The sequence below is a fragment of the Schistocerca nitens genome, chromosome 3 (genome assembly GCF_023898315.1).
Source record: "Schistocerca nitens isolate TAMUIC-IGC-003100 chromosome 3, iqSchNite1.1, whole genome shotgun sequence".
In the NCBI taxonomy this organism is placed as follows: Eukaryota; Metazoa; Arthropoda; class Insecta; order Orthoptera; family Acrididae; genus Schistocerca; species Schistocerca nitens.
In genome coordinates, this window is record NC_064616.1 from 559,968,612 (window position 1) to 559,974,697 (window position 6,086).

Sequence of the window (6,086 nt, forward strand, 5' to 3'; positions counted from 1 at the left end):
ACAGCAAAAGCAGCTGTATATAGTCGCACCGGTAGCTTGTTTTAACAAACTTCACAGCACAGCACGCTTATTGACACAGGATTATTCAGCACCTTCGTGGCCAAAAGTCGACTGACCTCAGTTTCATACAAGTACATCCATACTCAGCAAACCATCACGCATGGCGGAGTGTACGTCCCAATGCACCAGTTTTTAGGCGTTCTTCCCGTTCCGTTCGCGTATGGAGCGCGGGAAGAATGATTGAACGCCTCTGTGAGTGCTGTAATTATTCTAATCTTGCCCTCACGATCCTTATGTGCGCGATACGTGGGTGGTTGAAGTATATTCCTAAAGTCACCATTTAAAGCTGGTTCTTGAAACTCTGTTAGTAGATTTTCTCGGAATAGTTTACGTCTATCTTTAAGAATCTGCCAGTTCAGTTTCTTTAGCATTACTGTAACACTCCCCCACCGATCAAACAAACCTGTGACCATTCGTGCTTCCCTTACCTGTTTACGTTCAATATTCCCTGTTAGTCCTGTTGGGTACAGATCCCACACACTTGAGCAGTATTCTAGAATCGGCCGCACAAGTCATTTGTAAGCAGTCTCCTATGTAAACTAAATGCATTTCCCCAGAATTCTACCAATAAACCGAAGTTTACCACCTGCTCCACCCACAACTGAGTCTATGTAATCACTCCATTTCATAACCTTCCAAAGTGTTACAACCAGGTGTTTCTATGAGTTGGCCGATTCCAGCTGTGACTCATTGATATTATAGTAATAGGATACTACCCTTTTTTTCGTTTTTTGAAGTGCACAATTTTACATTTCTGAACATTTAAAGCAAGTTGCCAATATTTGTACCACTTTGAAACCTTATCAAGAGCTGACCGAATATATAAGCAGCTTCTTTTAGACAGTGTTTCATAACAGATAACTGCATCATCTGTGAAAAGTCTGAGGTTACTATTATTGTCCGCAAGGTCATTAATATACAACATGAACAGCAAAGGTTCCAACAAAAATCCTTTGTGCACATCCGAATTTGCTTCCACATCTGACGATGACTCTCCTTCCACGATAACAGGCTGTGTCCTCCCTAGCAAAAAGTCCTCAATTCAGCCACAAATTTCACTTGATACCCCATATGATTGAACTTTTGACAACAAGCGTGGGTGTGGTGATGAGTCACATGCTTTTCGGAAATCAAGAAGTACTGCATCTGTCTGACTGGCTTTATCCAAAGTTTTCAGTATGTCAAGCGAGAAAAGTGAGAGTTGGGTTTCACATGATCGATATTTTAATGGGGGGAGGTCATTCTGTTCAAAATAACTCATTAGGTTTGAGCTTAGAATATGTACTAAGATTGTACAACAAATAGATTTCAGAGATATTAGAAGATAATTTTGTGGATCACTTCTACTACCCTTCTTGTAGACGAGTGTTTACCTGCGCTTTCTTCCAATTTCTGGGCATAGATTTTTGTTCGAGGGATCTGCGACAGATTATAGTTAGGAGAGGGGCTAACTCATCCGTAAATTCAATGTAGAATCTGAAAGGGATTTCTTCGGGCTCTGGAACTTGGTTAAATTTTAACAATTTCAGCCGTTTCTCAACACCACTGCCACTAATACTGATTTCACACATCTTTTCAGTGGCACGAGGATTAAATTGCTGCGATTCTCCTGGGTTTTCCGTTGTAAAGGAATATTTGAAAACAGAGTTAAGCATTTCAGCTTTTGCTTTGCTACCCTCAATTTCAGTTCCTGTCTCATTCGCTAGGGACTGGACACTAAGTTTGGTGCCACTAACGGCCTTTACATACGACCAGAATTTCTTTGGGTTTTGTGAAACATCATTTGCCAATATTCTGCTACGGTAGTCACTGAAGGCTTCACGCATTGGACTCTTGACAGCCAAATGCGTTTCATTCAGCATCTCTCTACTTATAGTTCTATGATTTGTTTTATACCTATTATGCAGCAGTCTCTGTTTCTTTAGAAGTTTCTTTACAGTGACTTTATACCATGAAGTGTCCCTCCCATTATTAATTGTTCTACTGGTACATTTCTATCCAGTGCATTGTCAACTGTTCTTTTAAACCTGAGCCATAGTTCCTCCAGACGCTCTTGCCCAGTGCTGAAAGTTTCAAGTTCCTCATTGAGACTGATTCTTCCGATATTTTATCTACGTTACTGAACATATATATTTTTCTTCTTGTTATACAACGAAGAGTGTGCTTTAATCTTCTGGAAAGCTCACTAACTTCCAATACAGTAAACACGAATTTTTGTCCTTTCTACCTGACTTACAGCCAGTATTCCTTGTCAGATTTTTTAACTGACACAGCTGGCTCGTTACTGAGGCTATAGAGCATCTCTAAGATGTCTGACAGGGTTTCGATCAGGGGTCTTAGCAGGTCACCTTCCAGTAAATTCACCTGATCTCCCTCAACACAATGCTCATTGTTTTGTTGACAGAAGGTGCGTTTTCAAATTTTTCGTACAACTTGGATGAGGAGGAAATTAGAGTTTAACGTCTCGTCGACAACGAGATCATTAGAGACGGAGCACAAGCTCGAATTAGGGAAGGATGGGGAAGAAAATCGGCCGTACCCTTTCAAAGGAACCATCCCGGCATTTGCCTGAAGTGCTCTAGGGAAATCACGGAAAACCTAATTCAGGATGGCCGGACGCGGGATTGAACCGTCGTCCTCCCGAATGCGAGTCCATAGTGCTAACCACTGCGCCACCTCGGTGTACAACTTGGAAAGTGCGCTATTATCTAAAATGTTCGCGCAAAGCGATTAATTTATAAAGCTATTGAGAAAAACTATGATCCATGCCCAAACTAGGAGAAACGGCTCCATATCATCGAACCACCTACACCAAATTTCACTGTTATCACAAACACACACTAAGATTAGTATCGTTTGCCAGGTACTCACTCGCCTGGGTCATGAAGTGCCGTCACTCATCCCTGCATAAAATCTCTTTCCACTTTTGCATTAATCAACGGTGGTTCTGTTTACATCACTCTGACATGTTGCACATTAGCCAGCTCTAATAATCTGTGATTCCTAGGGCGCAGAATAGGCCTAAAAACAAGTTCCTCTCACATTTCTGCGCCCAGTTTCGTCATGGACCTCTGTACCTGTCTGTAATGGAATTCGTCTCCGATAGTTGCTATGTGTGCCAGTCGTTTGGTTGACGTAGGACATACACTGCAGAGCCAAAGAAACTGGTACACATGCCAAATGTCGTGTAGGGCCCCCACGAGCACGCAGAAGTGCAGCAAGACGACGTGGCATAGACTCGACTAATGTCTGAAGTAGTACTTGAGGGAACTGACACCATGAATCCTGCAGTGCTGTCCACAAATCCGTAAGAGCACGAGGGTGTCGAGATGTCTTCTGAACAGCACGTTGCAAGGCATCCCAGATATGCTCAATAATGTTCATGCCTGGGGAGTTTGGTGGCCAGCGGAAGTGTTTAAACTCAGAAGAGTGTTCCTGGAGCCACTCTGTAGCAATTCTGGACGTGTGGGGTGTCGCATTGTCCTGTTGGATTGCTCAAGTCCGTCGGAATGCACAATGGACATGAATGGATGCAGGTGATCAGACAGGACGCTTCGTACTTATCACCTGTCAGAGTCATATCTAGACATATCACGGGTCTCACATCACTCCAACAGCACACACTCCACACCATTACAGAGCCTTAAAAATGGTTCAAATGGCTCTGAGCACTATGGGACTCAACTGCTGTGGTCATCAGCCCCCTAGAACTTAGAACTACTTAAACCTAACTAACCTAAGGACATCACACACATCCATGCCCGAGGCAGGATTCGAACCTGCGACCGTAGCAGTCGCACGGTTCCGGACTGCGCGCCTAGAACCGCGAGACCACCGCGGCCGGCTACAGAGCCTCCACCGGCTTGAACAGTCCCTTGCTGACATGCAGGTTCCATGGATTCATGGCGTTGTCTCCATACCCGCACACGTCCATCCGCTCGATACAATTTGAAACGAGACTCGTCCTACCAGGTAACATGTTTCTAGTCATCAATAGTTTAATGTCATGTTGACGGCCCCAGACGAGGCGTAAGGCTTTTTAGTATCGTGCAGTCATCAAGGGTACACGAGTGGACCTTTGGCTCCGGAAGCCCATATCGATGATGTTTCGTTGAATGGTTCGCACGGTGACACTTGTTGACGGCCCAGCATTGAAATCTGCAGCAGTTTGCGGAGGGGTTGCACTTCTGTCACGTTGAACGGTTCTCTTCAGTCGTCGTTGGTCCCGTGCTTGCAGTATCTTTTTCCGGCCGCAGCGATGACGGAGATTTGATGTTTACCGGATTCCTGATATTCACGATATACTCGTGAAACGGTCGTACGGGAAAATTCCCACTTTGTCGCTACCTCGGAGATTCTGTGTCACATCGCTCATGCGCCGACTATAACGCCACGTTCAAACTCACTTACATCTTGATAACCTGCCATTGTAGCAGCAGTAACCGATCTAACAACTGCGCCAGATACCTGTTGTCTTACGTAGGCGTTGCCGACCGCAGCGTCGTATTTTGCCTGTTTACATATCTCTGTATTTAGATACACATGCCTATACCAGTCTTTTTGGCGATTCAGTGTAGTATGGTAAAAAGTATCAGTTAGTTTCTTAGATCTGCCTGAGCGGTGGCTGAGTTTATTAATTCTCTGACGTTTCCACTCTACAGTACTATCGCGCAACGTGGGAATGGTCGTATGCAACGTACGTGATATCTCTCTTATGGATTGCCCAGACTTTTAAGACTCTACAATCTCCCAATTTCAGAAAATAGGCAGTTCTCAACATGAAGTGCGTTTTAAACAGTACATCATCGTCGTGTTGAGCCATATTTACATTGTGTGTGAAAGGACCTTTAAACGAGGGAGAGGCTTCGTCACCGCCGTAGCCCTCAGTGGTTCACAACCCGCCACCCCACACCGAACCCAGGGTTATTGTGCAGTTCGGGCCCCAATGAACAACCCCCCCCCCCCCCCTCCCCCGCCCGGGATCGTCTCATACCAGACGAGTGTAACCCCAAATGTTGAACAGCGTTTGCGCAGAAATCGCCGACATAGTGAAACTGAGGCGGAATAAGAGGAAGCAGCCCGCATTCGCCGAGGTAGATGGAAAACCGCCTTAAAAACCATCTACAGGCTGACCGGCACACCGGACCTCGACACTAATCCGCCGGGCGGATTCGAGCCGGGGACCGGCACGCCTTCTCGTTCGGAAGCAGTGCGTTAGACCGCGTGGCTAGCCGGGCGGGCCATATTTACATACTTCATTTCATCACCGGAACAATCCCACTCGAATAATAAACAGTTTTGGAAACACACTTGACCTGTTTGCAATAAATAATCCTGACCTAATAACGAGTATGAAAACGGATACGAAGATTAATGAACACAGGGTTGTCGTAGCGAAATTGAATATTAAATTCCCAAATCCTCCAAAAATAAACGAAAAGTATACCTGTACAAAAAAAATCAGATAAAAATTCGCTTGACGCCTTTCTGAGAGACGCTCTCCACTCCCTCCAAATTAACAATCTAAGTGTAGACCAGATGTGGCCTGAATTCAAAGAAATTGTATTGACAGCAGTTGAGAGATTTACACCAAATAAATTAACAAACGACGGAGCTGATCCCCCTTGCTACACAAAACGGGTCAGAACAGTGTTGCAGAAACAACGAAAAAAGCCTGCCAAATTTAAATGAACGAAAAGTCTCCAAGATTGCCAATCATTTATAGAAGTTCGAAATTTAGTACGAATTCAGTGCGAGATGATTATAATAGCTTCCATAATGAAACTTTGTCTTGAATCCCGGCAGATGGTACAAAGAGATTGTGGTCGTATGTAAAGTATGCTAGTCACAAGACACGATCAATGCCTGTTCTGCGCGATAGCAATGGAAATACTATTGATAAAAGTGCTGCCAAAGCAGAGGTACTAAGCACAGCCTTCCGAAATTCCTCCACCAAAGAAGAATTCCAGAATTCGAACCGAGAACAGCTGCCAACATGAGTAACTTAGAAGTAGATATCCTCGCAG